The sequence below is a fragment of the Cydia pomonella genome, chromosome 20 (genome assembly GCF_033807575.1).
Source record: "Cydia pomonella isolate Wapato2018A chromosome 20, ilCydPomo1, whole genome shotgun sequence".
NCBI classification, from domain to species: domain Eukaryota; kingdom Metazoa; phylum Arthropoda; class Insecta; order Lepidoptera; family Tortricidae; genus Cydia; species Cydia pomonella.
This window is the reverse complement of record NC_084722.1, coordinates 11,241,810-11,256,594: the sequence shown is the minus strand read 5'-3', so window position 1 is coordinate 11,256,594 and position 14,785 is coordinate 11,241,810. Positions and strand designations below refer to the sequence as shown.

The 14,785-nt window shown below is 36.9% G+C and overlaps 1 long non-coding RNA gene across 1 annotated transcript; it reads left to right on the top strand.

Annotated features, from left to right (window-relative positions):
- Nucleotides 1-12,455: 12,455 nt before the first annotated feature.
- LOC133529225 (uncharacterized) lies at nucleotides 12,456-13,395 on the top strand. Its single transcript, XR_009801108.1, has 2 exons — nucleotides 12,456-12,916; nucleotides 13,221-13,395. It is a non-coding gene; the product is annotated as an uncharacterized LOC133529225 (long non-coding RNA).
- The last annotated feature ends 1,390 nt before the right edge of the window (nucleotides 13,396-14,785 follow it).

Genomic DNA, 14,785 nt, shown 5'->3' with positions numbered 1-14,785 from the left:
TTGTTGCGTAAACTCCAGCTCCTAACTAAATAAGTAGTTATACAGTTTCATCAAGCTAAACAAATCTGATGTCAACCTTAATAACCTAAGGTCCCAACTGTCCCCTTTAACCATAAACTGGCTACGATTAACCACCCCGAGGTGTCCGTATTCCCTAGACGTTTCGATGGCGGGCACGTTTAATTTACTTTATTTACTTTCGCAATATCGTATCTGGTGTGATGTGCTATTGTATAAACACCCGTATTCATGGAGTCCCAGAGTACAATTCCGTGAAATAACTACGATGAATAAGAGTTCGTGAAAGTAGACCGCTTCGATTTTGGAATAGAAGGATTATTTCCACTATTACGAGTAGTACATATCTACTAGAATGAAAACGTGGCGTGTCAAGGGATATAACCTAGTTAAGTTCAATGAAATTGACGCTTAATTTTGACTGTTAAAAAAAAGAAAAAGGTTGTGGGTAATTTTTTTAGGTTTTTTCGCAAACCACCTTAATTGGCGATGTTAGGTTGTTAGGGAACCTTTACCAACGTTTGTATGTATACAGTATACGTGTTTAAGAATTTCAGATTTCTAAAGTGCATACTTTAAAGTAACTTTCGTTCACAATGTAGCTCGCCAATACGGATCGAACGAATACCAATGATAGAGAAGCTTAAAAGCTACCGATTTATTAATATTTAGAGCCAAAATCCGATGATTTCTCTGAAACCATAAATGGTTTTCTCTGAATATGTGTGTCAAATGTTAAAGTTCTATATGTACTTATATATGTCTTCGTTTGATTCATACTGATGCGATACCGTGCACCTATATAATCTAACTTCTAAAAGAGATTTGGCAATCAATAGTACTTTAACTCATACAACACATACTGTCGACTCTAGGCTAAAAGCGAATTGACGGTCTATTTATATTTCTATTATGCTTAACTTTCAAGAGCAACATACACATTTTTTGTTTTATATTTATGAATCGCTATTGTCACCACAACGCGCGTAATTCGAGGACACGCTGGGACGAAACCCTCGGCATTAATCGTATGTACATAATGAAATGAGTTCAATATGCGTCCTCTGTCCCCAGAGACACACAGGAGCAACTATTACGTACTGGTGAAAGCGATGCGGTAAATGTTCATAAAAATACTTTAGAAAAGTGAATTTATTTTCAGAAATTAAAAGATTTATAGGAAAATTGTCCTGTCGAAGTTAACGTTTGGAGATTTATTACAAAAACTTGGTTACTACAAAGTTTTATAGCTTTACATGCCATTATCACAAATCTTGGCGATAAAGTGTAAACCGTCCTGTGAGTTAGATCGAAGTTGTACAGGTAGCTCGTAGGTGAGGTAGGTAGTAGATTTTTTTTACCGCAGTGGAGCACTTACCTAATTACCTTCCCAAACTAACCGTCGCTGAATCTCATTCGGTGCCAAAGGTTTAGGTTATCTTTAGTCAAATTCTCTCTCACTCGGTCTAACAGTTTGAAATGACTCATGTCGGGTTTTATGTAAGTTTTTCCCCTGCCTTCTCCGCCACAGCCTGACATGACCTTTAGTTTACCCACGTACGTACGCTGTCCTTGGCTTTACTGCCTCCCTCCTTGGTTTAACGTTTCCTTATATGATGTTCTTTATGCATTCGATGTATCTACAAGATGTGCACGCGTCTTCGTCTTCTACCCTCAACATTTAAATCCCTCTTCTCTTTTACTATTTCCTAAGTCCCAAAATAAATAGAAAATCTCAGTATAAAAGGCAGCTTACCTCATCGTCGCATTCATCAATCCTCATCGAGCTCCCTTGGGCCGGCTTCGCCCTCGTGTTTGAGCACTGCAGTGTCCTTGTTTACTGATCATTTATTTTTTAACCTGTTTGATTAGATGGGCCGATGCGCAGTGATTAATTGCTGTTGGTATGGGTGCTGGGTTGCTCGTCGTAAGATATTGATAGACTGAAAGGAGTGAAAGGGGTAGGTATTAGCCTTTAAAGTTTCTTTAAGACAATAGGGAGGGGACGACGGGCAGTCTGTCCTCTTAAGCAATGATTGTATAGTTTTGCGTTCTAATAATTATTTGGCAAACAGTATCCATCGCAGGATTTTAGTACCAATCCAAGACCTAATAGGACTAAACTGGGCTAAATCTAAAATCGTTTGTCGTATCGATTCTTTCAAATTACCTATTTCTGTAAGTACTTATGCGTTTTTAAATAGTCTACATATAATAATAAATTTTATACAGGTTCATAAATAGCAAAGAATTGTTAAACATTAGACTTCGTTGCTTTTATGTTGCATTTATTTAATATGTAGGTGCTTAACGACGTGTACGCTAATACCGTGTAGAAATAATAGAGTGTCGGATAAACCTAACCTGCTACACTACAAAAGTGTCACTCCAAACTTCCACTTTAAAAACGTGGGATATGCAAATAGGAGCTAGTATTTCGTATTATAATTTAAATCCAACCTAACTTAGCGAATTTCCTCCCCCAAGCCCCACACAATTGACGTTTCGCCCGCTACCCCGCGCTTTGTGCGCGCGATGTGAATGCACGGCCTAATCTCGATCACGTGCCTGCCACACGCCCGTCTCCTGCACACTACGTCTACACCTAGCTTTAGAAAACATTTTCTGAACTCTCCCTTACATTTCGAACGCGACCTTATAACCTCCACGCAAACGTCAAATTACAAATGTCAACTTTTGGCGGTAAATTCGTTATTGAAAATGGCGGCGGGTAAAAAAGCGTGTCCTTTATCTTAACTGATTGGATAATCTGTGTTCAAACGTTATAGTATATGGTATCGGAAACAGAAATGTAAGCCCCGACGTCCTGATTAAGTCTTCTGGTGTGGGGTGTGGCAGGGAAGGAAATTATAGTATTTTTTGACAGAATATCGAGTTTCCTTTGTTCAACCGCATTTTTGGCATATTTGACCAAAAATTTCCGATCTAATTATTAGCTTTTGTACAGTCTCGAGGGGTTGTATTGTGTTTACAATGAATTGGGAATCTGCGTAACAGATTTATAAGCTATTTTCTGATTATAACTGATTACTTATGGTATAAATTGACACAACACACTTTCGCTTGTGGCTGAGATTATTTACACACCTAACTACACTAGATTATTTAACACGCTACTAAACTAGATGCACTCCATACTTCGGCAACACTTATATTATACTACCTACTGCAATGCTTACCGAGGCAACCAAAGAGAATATAACCACTACGTTTTAAAGGCTACTTGCTTACTGTTACCATGAGCATATTTGAACATAAGTACCTCTTCTAATTTAGTAGATATTTGCATTTTTTTTTTTCAAAAAGCTGGGCATCCATCAGAGTATCAGCATATCAAACCACTTCCACCTCGTTCGACCAGAAGGGTCGGATGAACTAAGTGTCAACTTTGTATGTAGCAACTTACTGTTTATCTCGAAGCGCGAGTTGGACTCACACTTGGCCAATTTTCCTTTTATCACTCACTAGAAAGTTAGCATCGGAAGTTAATTTGAAAGCCTTAATAAAAAGTAAGCGCAACTAGAAAGTTTTCTCCGACTCAGAATTTTCCTCCGTTGACCCTGAACGTCGTTAAAGTTGCAAACGTTAAACAGTTTTGCCAACGCATTTAGATGAGCTATTTCTCGACTCGCTCCCTAATCGGATACACTCAATAATGAACCCTAACGTCTGGGTAATAAGTCTGGTTTATGAGTTCAGTATGGAGAGGGTGCGCAGCTCGATCATGTATTCATAGGAAACGATTACCGTGGCGACACGGATTTTATAGTCAGTTGTTTTTGGCAAAACTGAAAATTATTTATTATGTACCCAAATTTTGACTTTATTTTGTGAAATAATTAATAATATTTTATTTACGAGCCAAAGCTTAAATAAAAATTAAATAAACAAACTCATCATTAAAATTTAACTATTATTAGTTTATAAACAAAAAATCTTTCCCTTTCTTAAATTGTGTTTTTCTGAATATAAAAACTTGTCGTAAACATTTAAGTCAGTATAAAATAAATACGGTGTAAGTATAATAAAATAAAAAAAATCAAAAAGATTCAAGGGACAGGACAGGAGTACTTTGTCGATCATTGTCAGAAACATCTCATCTCAAAACGCAGGCTCTGCCCGAAAATATTATGGTACCTACTTACCTAATCTAAGTTTGATTACGAGGGGCATAAACGCAGGGGTGCAATTTTGCCATTCCGCGTTGTATTATAGAATTTGTATTTGCAGAAACATTACATGTAATAACGTTCGGTAACATTTATTGACCAGCAGCGAGTTTCTGTAATTCGTCAACACTTGCTTGAATATAAGGCATTTCACGTTCTTTGCGTGAAAAAAAAAACAGAGGGAAACGTAGATTGTTAAACAAAACTTAGTTACATAGTTTTGTAACTATACTACCAAAATGTATTGCTATAACATAACTATTTTTTATATTTTGACGACCGGTTTGGCCTAGTGGGTAGTGACCCTGCCTACGAAGCTGATGGTCCCGGGTTCAAATCCTGGTAAGGGCATTTATTCGTGTGATGAACATGGATATTTGTTCCTGAGTCATGGGTGTTTTCTATGTATTTAAGTATTTATAAATATTTATATATTATATATATCGTTGTCTAAGTACCCTCAATACAAGCCTTATTGAGCTTACTGTGGGACTTAGTCTATTTGTGTAATAATGTCCTATAATATAAAAAAAAAAAACTATTATAGCTATAAATTTTCAGACACAGTTTAGGTAAATGCATCTATACCCGTACCACGAGTTACTGACAGTGTCAACACTGACATATACGGAAATGTCTACGTAATTTACTTTCTATACATCTCGGTCGCACTATCATGCTCGTACGAGCGAGATGCATAGAAAGTAAAGTTACGTCCGCGCTAGAGTTTATGTTAGTGCCAAACTGGTGGTATTATCAACCGATCGTAAAAGGTACTTACAGAAAAAAGAAAAGTGAAGGTATCTATCCTATATACCTATTTCTTTAACCCTCTAGATTTATTTTTATATATATTAATTTTTATTTTAACTATGAATCAAGATAAAGTAAGGCAAACAAGAGCATTGAATTCGCATCGAATCTGCATATTTATCATACATTTGAATAATAAATATTTCATGATCCTGTGTCAATATTAGCCGATTTCTTTGAAAGGGGGTAACTATAATGCTTGTTACTTTGGATGACAAGATTGATATGATCTATTCAAATGGAATATATTAAGTTAACATATCGATGGGCGCATAGAAATAATATATAATACGAGTACTTATACTTATAACTACTATAGGTAATATAAGAACTTGACGTGTCTGGAAAGAAAATTTTCGTCGTTTATCGCAGCAGATAAGACAAGTTTTAATTTAACTATACTTACAAATACAAGTTCATGAGTTGTAAGTTTCCTCACGTGGCCTGCGGTGGCAGCATGGTTCCATTTTTATCACTTGTCACTATACCCGTCACCTTCGCGCTTACATACTTGTTAGAATGTGACAGGCATGATGACAAATGATAAAGAGCCGATCTTAGCCCTACAGAGAGCACATTCGAATTTACATTACTTATTTAATTTAGAATTGGCCTCCTGGCCGAGAATAGTAGATGGAATTTCTTATCCACAACAACAGATGTATGTATGTCAGAACATAAGAGTAAATCGGAAGACACTCGAAATTGACGGGTGTTATAAAATTATAGAACACGTGAGTACTGCACTTGACAGTGTTTGGGCCCCAGGCGCCACGGCACATGGGGTCACAAGGGTGCCTTACTTTAAACCATTTTCGCTCTAGTTTGTGATTTGTGACGGAAAATATTTTCTTTTAGTAGGTACCTAGGTATATTCAGATGATTACTATAACTAGCTTATATCTAAAATAGGCCCTTGAGGCATTGTACCAAGGATGCTGGCGAGGACGTTGTGCGAGGAAGCCGCCAGCTCTTCGGTCACCAGTTACGTCAATCAGAAGTTTCGCGATTTTTCCAAAATACTTGTGCGCGTTGGGACCCCATGGACCTAGAGTTTCAACGCCAAATGGTACAAAATGGTACTCTCTACCGAGGCTCTTATATTTATGACGTTTCAAAATTTCGGCGTTTTCCGCCGCTGCGCCCGCTTTTAGATTAGTCCGTTGGAGGTGGGACGGTGCCAGTGTGTCTACGCAGGTAGCATCCCACACTAACATCCGTCCCAAACTCCAAGGAACCAATGACACCCCATCAGGCCTCTTGCCATCATCCCTGATAATGCCAGTCGGCTCAAGAAAAGCAGGCACATTGATGGTGGCAAGAGATCGACGGATTATGTCATTAAGCGACGCATGTCTTGAAAAACGACATATTATATATTTAATAACGGTATATTTAATTATCATGATTTTTACTAAGTATTTTGTAACAAAGGCAAGTGTTGTTGTTACTCTTAATTATCTACAGGTAACCGAAATGTAAACGGATTACGAGTTTTATTTTTTTTACTCGACTGATGTCTGATGTGTGTTTTGTTTTACTTTACTGTACTGATGTACGAGAAGGTACTGTAGTTAAGACCTCACTACAAACCATACTCGTGAGCTCAACGAGGGGAGGGAGGGTTATTAGGGTCAGCAACGCGCATGTAACTCCTCTGGAGTTGCAGGCGTACATAGGCTACGGAGACTGTTTACCATCAGGCGGGCCGTATGCTTGTTTGCCACCAACGTAGTATAAAAAGAAAATAGATCATTTTCTAAATCAAGCACCAATACTAAAAAATGCGAAAGCGAAACTAGATTTTGACAAAAGGACAAACATTTTTGGGAAACTCTGGGTCCTAGTAGGAGTAGTGGTTGTTTGCATACCTAATAAGTATTTAAATGTTAGTAGTTACATCAAGTTTTTTTTTTTTAATATTTTAGGCAGCTTTTTTATATTTATCGAACTTAAGCGCAGCACGACAGCATATTGGGGCCAGCGGGACTCTCGAGCTCTCGACGACTTTGCGACCAGCTGTTGCAAAATGACGCGACAAGAGCTGTTCAAGTGTAATCATATTTACTCGATGACACACTACACAGATTGCTCGAATCGAAAATATGGGGTTAAATAAAACCCTTTATTGAGCAGGAAGACAATTAAAAGCTGTTGTATTGGGCGATTGAATAGAAATAATCGAATGTGATCGAATTCCGATGGCACTATTGCTTGTCTTGCTAATGTACCTATACTTTCCTGAAATGACTACCGTGAAACTTGATGTATTATCTGGAGACACGGCAAATGCCCGTGCCATGTCAAGAAAAATAGTGTTCACACGAAGCCCACGCAATCTCATATCTGCATCGTTAAATAACATAACTATGCAGTTGATTTATTTTCAATTATTATCAATGCGGTCGATATTTTATCCTTGGATTCCACTGATCATCGGTAGAATGGAAATCGGTAAATCAGATTTGGTTGAATCGGTATTTCGCTAGGTTGAAGATTGGGCTTTCCCGAGAGCATATCAGGTAGAGCCTCTGTAGAGCTGACTGGTTGCCGTTCGGAAGGCAGTGCAGCCCAGATTATCTTTGGCAAAACAGTGCAGAGGAGAATCTGCATCAAATTCAAGCTAATAGTTGACAGAGTTTTGTTTACGAATAGAATAGGATAGGAGATTACATGCTGTCGGCCTTTTTTCGAGGCAGTTAGTGTTAGATTTTTCACATGCTTTACATGTTAAACGTAATATCAGTATTAGAATATTATATACTTCAAGATTTGTATAAACAGAACCTAAAACTGTGACCTTCATTCAAAGTTTGAAGAAAACCCATTATGTTTAGAATTATGTAGTGTTGACATCAAAACAATACCATAACCCCATCAAATTAGTAACCGCCAGGCCTACCCCAAGACTCCCAGTTTTTAATGTGATTAACCTTCCATTTTAATAATGACACACTAGCGTAGCTAATCTGGCCGCATAGTCATTAAACTCGCCCACTATTATGGATTATCGTTTGTCATATCATTATGTTGCCGGCGGTGGAGTGCCCTAATTATTGTACAAAACATGGCCCTCGAAGGGCTCTGCGCATTCTACGCCTAGTTAGAAACAGGCGGGGCAAAGAATAGTTTACCTACGTTAGTTTAAAATTTGGGATAGAAATAATACCTACATTCATTATTCTATTAATGTTAGAAGTTTTCTTTAGATGTATGAAAGGATTGTTACTATTAAAAGGATTGTCAGCAGTGGCTGAAAGAGGATTAAAGTTACTCCGCAACGTGAAACTTTTCGTTCTGCGCATGGTATAACTATGACTTTCAATATAAGTGCAATGTAAGAAAGTTTCAAGGAAAACATAACTTATTGTGGGTTATCAAACAATAAGACAACCACTACAATATATCTATATGCACCCAAATAAAATTATCACTTTTGTCAGTTTTGTGTGCGCGGCTAGAAAAATGTCTGTACATTGATACAGGGGAAAAAATTGCGAGGTATGTAAGTTATAAGTCCTATACTATTTCTTTTTCCTCTACCCCAATTTCCTCTCTGAGACTGCAAAATGTACCTACTGAATAATATTCTGAAATGGAATACTACTCTATAAATGAATCGTGTACAAAACAAATCGGCAACAAGGGGAGGCGTGGCGGCGCCCCGCGGCGCGCGTCTGTCGACGTGTTGCCAGCAGAAAAAATACAATTCTGCGCCATTGTGCCTGCAACCCCGATGACAGGTCGCTACAGGACACATGTTTGAGGCATTTTGGGGCAATTCCTTCGCCTAATGGGTGTGTTTTAATGTTCTCTATGAATTTATGGCTTGGGGCGGGCGGATCGAGGGCTTTTGTTTGATACGAACAACAATTACAATATATATTCTACAATTATTTTCCTCTAAATCTCTTTTTTCGTTTTTCAATATATTTGATCACCAGATTGCAGCTAATTTATTGATGTAGTAAAGAAACTAATTAGAACGAAAATTCAAATAGCTATCTGTTCAAGTGCTGGAACCTTTACTGAACTCTAAAAAGTTCCAATATTGGTATTTGTCGCAACATATATACAGTAAATGGCCCAAAAATCTATAATGCCATTCCTGAACAAATTGCCACAATATCAAACGATAATTCATTTTATAATAAATTAAAAAAATGGCTAATTGACAACGCCTTTTATGACATAGATGAAATATTGCAAATGTAGAATATGATAAAATATTATAATTTTTAATAATTTGTTACTTTATTGAACGCATTATGTGAATATTTTTATATTATTATCTAGATGTTGGTATTAACTAAATTGTAATTTTGACATGTAATGTATGTGTACATTATTAATAATAAATATGAATATGAATATGAATATCACATATCATGAGCCCTCATTTTGACATAATCCCTATGCTTCTTAAATGCAACATCTACATTCGTACCCACATCACTCAAAAACTTAGTATGCACGAAGTACTGAAGAGTTAATAAATTAATACCAACCAAAAATGAACGACCAAACGTGATTAACTGCAAATTCACGAAACTCGACGTGAACCGCCATCAGGGGCATCAGAGCTCAAAATTTCCGCATCACCTAACGGTCAAGAAAACAACTTTTAATTCCAACCCATCGCCCTTTCCTGCCGGGGTCAGAAAAAATAAAACAAGTTAGACAGCTACACAAACTTATAAATGCTGGTGATCAAATTTAGAACTAGTTTTGTCGCGAACCAACTTTCTGATCATCGATAGACGGGAGCGATGCTTTCGACGGCAAAATAGGTTTGCCCTCGTCCATGAATGAAGGATCATCTAGCTTCATCAATCAATCTTTGATTATTTCTAGTCTGCGTGATTGACACGAAGACAGAGCCATTCAAATGAGCTGGAAAAGATTATAATATATTACTAACAAACCATCAAGCTACCTTTTTTACCCCGCGCAAAGCGTGACGATAATTATAGGTGCTTGACAGGCTATGTTTAAAACGATCTTAGAATCTTTGAGATGAACTGGCTTTATAATTACTGTGTCATTGAGTGAACTTTAGCGAGGTTCTCAGATCTGTCTTCTTTGATAATTCGCGACGGCCAAAGAATCTGTCTTTTGTATTACGGTTTAGATTCTGCCGGCAGTTGTCCTAGGTCTAACAAATGAAACATTTGAGAAAGGCCAGCGTGTCCGTCTTTACCTTCGAATTAGATTTAGGTACTTAGCAGAAACATTTTTTACAATGTTTATACGTCCGATATTCATAGTCAAGTAGATATTTACCACCTTTATCTTCTCGATCACCTTTTAGAGATCAATGATTTTTTTTCTTCCTGCTAGACCTGTTCCCATTTACTTGGGGTCAACTTTTCTTGTCCTCAATGTCCATCTAAAACGCTCACAATTCCCTGGTTGACGTCCAACTCCATCACACGATGCGTCTCATCTCTGGATGCCTCAAGGCCACACCGATCTATTGGCTACCAGTCCTATCCCACATACTACCTCATATGCGGAGAGAAAGATACCTTGGCCTTGAAATACAAAAGATCCGGGCATCCCCAAACTTACCTGTCCATGAAGACCTTCACGATTTTAAAAAGACAAATCCTCCAGCGCTGAGATTCCATGATCCAGCACCAATGTCTAACCTACGGGATTCTTGGGAATCTGAATGGGAATCAAGATTTCTCCCTGGCGACGTCTCCAAGCCTAATACCAAGACACGACCTGCTGGCTTTGAGGAGCCCCGACGCATTTGGTGCATGCTGAATCGGATAAGGACGGGAGTTGGAAACTGTGCCTATCTATGGCACAAATGGAACTGGTGCGAATCACCAGTATGCCCGCAGTATGTGGAGCACCCGAGCAGACCGTTCACCACACGGTATTTGACTGTCCTCTAACCAAATACCATGGGCAAGTAGAGGATTTTACCACCTTAACTAAAGAAGCGGTACAGTACTTAAAAACTGTAAATCTCTGAAGTAGAGTAACAAAAAGCCATACGAAAAAAAAAAAAAAATGTCCATCTAGCACGGTCTTGCGTTGAATGAGCTTCTTTTAGGTATTTTTCAACCATCGTCCACCAGGTTGTAGGTGGTCTGCCTGAGTTAGAGATCAATGAATCAACATAAAAAACATAAGTTGTAGTATGAAAGGTTCATCGTGAGAATTAGCCTACGAGTAAGTTTATGTATACTTTCTTCTTTTCCTTGTGCGGTATCAACAAGAAATATTGCATCTCAGGCCGGCTTGCCGGCAAAGACATTAAGTGAAATAAAAGCTTCTAAAAAGCTCTTCACTTCTTAACTAGCCACATTCAAACTGTTATCTCCGTAATTGATTCCTGCATATCCGCACTTTATCTCAACTTACGCACTTCCAACGCATCCCCAACGAATGCCGTTATAAAACTACCCTCGGTTCTTATCTGCGCGCGTTCCTACCCTCGGCCGTTATCGGTGCAGCCAGTAACAATACCTCCTTATCTCGGCAGCCAATCGCGAGGGGGCATGGGGAGAGGAATTTTTGAGGTGCGAAATTTTAAATTTAGAAGCATGGTTGTTGAGGGTTGGAATTGTTGGGAGTTGAGATTCACAATTTTTGAAAATCGGGTCTCATTAAGGTTAAAAGATAGCGACTGGTGGTGTGTAGGCAATAGTTATGAAAAAAAATCTGCGTGATTCAGTAAATTATGAAATTGAGAATTTTGTGATTTCCCACAGTAGTTTTTTGATGATGATAATGGTAATACATAATATATGAATACCTGGTACCTACATAATGAGAAAAAATATACCTATATGGCACTTTTGTAACATTACCTTATTTATGTATTCACTACCAGCGACAATTTGCTGTAAGTGAACCGTATGTGACATTCGAAGCCGTATTCAATTGTTGTGGGCCGGTCAACTGAAACTGAATCTGTGTGCGTTACCAAACGTTTTGGGGTCATTGGTGTAAATCGCATGTCTCTCGTTTTTCGGTACTAGAGGAAGTTAGATCTTTACCGTGTCTTATACTTATACGTATTAAATAAGAAAATTATTAATATCGCCGTTTTCTATTTCATATCTTAAGAGGGAAGAATAGCTTTTTGAATCTAACGAAGTAACGGTCATTTTTCTATGAATTGAAGTAAAATCCTAAATCTACTAAACTACTAAATCTTAACAAATCACTTTGATTTTGATGTCGATCGCTTTAGAATAATATATTATAGATTTATAGGTTTGGCTTTAAAAAAATGTTTATTGTTTGTTTTGCAAATTTAGAAAGTAGGAAAATCTATAAACCTAGGGAAAATACGAATCCTATTTGATACGATAACTTATTCGAATTGTTGTGGCTGTTATTCTTAGTTATTAGATTCACATTTCCAAGAATTGTTTGCGATATAGCTGTTTATGTTACAAATGCTTAATGTTTGAATAAGGGCCAGTTGCACCAAACCACCTGCTAACGTAAGCACAGTTCGCTAAATTTTAACGCTTACGTGGGGGTCTTATCGATTGCTAAATAAAATGCGTTGCACCAACTATAAAATAACAGAATGTCGTCGCTAATCGTGTGGCCATACTATGAACGCGTTCCTACCAAAATTTTTATGGTAGAATTATTTTTTCATATAGCAACCCAGTCATAAATGTCAAAGTTGTCAAAATTTTCAACAACGAGAAAACTTTTGTAGGCGCGAACTAGTTTCTTTTCAGGTTTTAAAGCTAAATATTACACAATTTATGCCATGCCAATCTTGAATATATTTATGATTATATTAAAAATAATGTATCTTAATGGCACATTAAAGTGAAACTGCTGACTACGATTGTACAGTGTCCAAATGCTTTCCAAGCTGCAAAGCCGAATCAAACAAGGAGCTGCATTGCCCGGTAAGTTATCTTATTAGTTTAATACGTATCCCTAACTACTTTCAGAGCCCTAAGCACAAGGAATTACCTACGTTACCTACGACTATGACCCAAATACCGACAGTTGGGGTAACATTTCCAATTACATATATTGTTGACACAATAATACATCACTGTTAGTTCTGGTAGTAGCAGATATTTGAGTTACTTTTGTACTTTAATTTAAACCTGCTTAACCTAAGGATTTTTCAATGGTTTTGCCATTGGTTGAAATGGATCACAATATATTTTTATGCATAATAATTTCATGTTACTTTCTTTTCAGATTTGATATACACCATTTGATATGGAATACAAGATGAAAGTTACACACAAGTGAATCGATTCAAGAAATCCAAGAATCATACACTAGATTAACTGGAAAAACTTGTTGCGAATAATAAAGTATTATAAATATTATCTGAATTTCATTTTTGACAATAAAATATATTTTTAGTTGCCTCATCTTACTTTATTTTCTACCTCACACTAAATCCTTTTTAGGTAGTGACTAATGGAGGTAAAAGGTTATCCGGAGAGAAATCAACAACTCATTGACATATAATAATTATATTATTTCACAATTAGATTTAAGTGCCTACTTATTATATTTTCTGTCATACTGGTGACTTCACTTGTTTATTCCAACAATTTTTTTTTTATTGGGGTGATCATGATATAAATGATTTATGAAACATGCATGGGCTGTTGAAAAACTGGTATGGGGAAAACAAATAAAATCAATCTGAGGGCCTTTTATTATGACTGAATTTAGAGCTATTTAGGTATGTTAGGTTTTAAATGATGATTTATAGGGACTGGTAGGTTAATATGTAGGTAGGGTATTGTCAGTAGTCAGTTGTGTATAATAAATGTGTAGTCAGGTTTAAAAATAATGGGTTTACATATTCTCTAAAGTATGTTGTAATGCTCTTTTGCAAATTAAGACCTATGGATTATATTTTCACTAATTTACTGTTATGTTATTTCAAATATATGGCTAGGGTTACATACAATTGTTACATTGTAATTTATTTATATGCAACTTCACTGTATGACTGGTTGAATACAAGTAAAATTCAGGTGACAGAAGGGAAGCCATATTACTCATATATTTTATCTAACCCAGGTATTGGCTGTTATATTTATAAATGTTATCCAGTATGAAAGGAAACAATTAAGATGGTCAGCTCTTTATCACTTATCACCATGCCTGTCACGTTCTAACAAGTATGTAAGCGCAAAAGTGACAGGCATAGTGACAAGTGATAAAAATGGAATCATGCTGCCACAGCAGGTTATACCTACTAAACTATTCAGTTGTTCTCATGTATATTCGATATTTCCAGAAGAATTACTTTATTAGGCTTGGAGGCCACTATTGTCTAGACACAGTAAGAGATCCTTTGGCGTAGTATCAAGGTAAGTATGTCATCTGGCATGTCTAAGACACTGTGGTAAACCTGAAAATTCCAGAGCGATACCTTGACATTCACAAGCAGAGCTCAAAGTGTAGGGATGCCTCGGCAATATGCTGAAGGACGCCCTGCCATGCCATGTCGCTAATGGGTGTGGGACTCTATAATAGGTATAATGTAATAATTGAAGATAAGAGATACCCAGGTAGCCCACACTCAAAATAAATGTAGATTTTTGGAGCTGTTAATTGTTAAATCAAATTGTAACTTTGTATTCTAATAAATAATAATATAAATAGGTATCACCATAAATAATACTATTTTTAGTTCATTACTTGCAAAGTTGTTATTTCTAGGGTTAATGAATAAGATATGTTGTAAAAGCAATTAAAACACAAGCCAGTATGTATGAATTGAAGTATTATAATCAGTT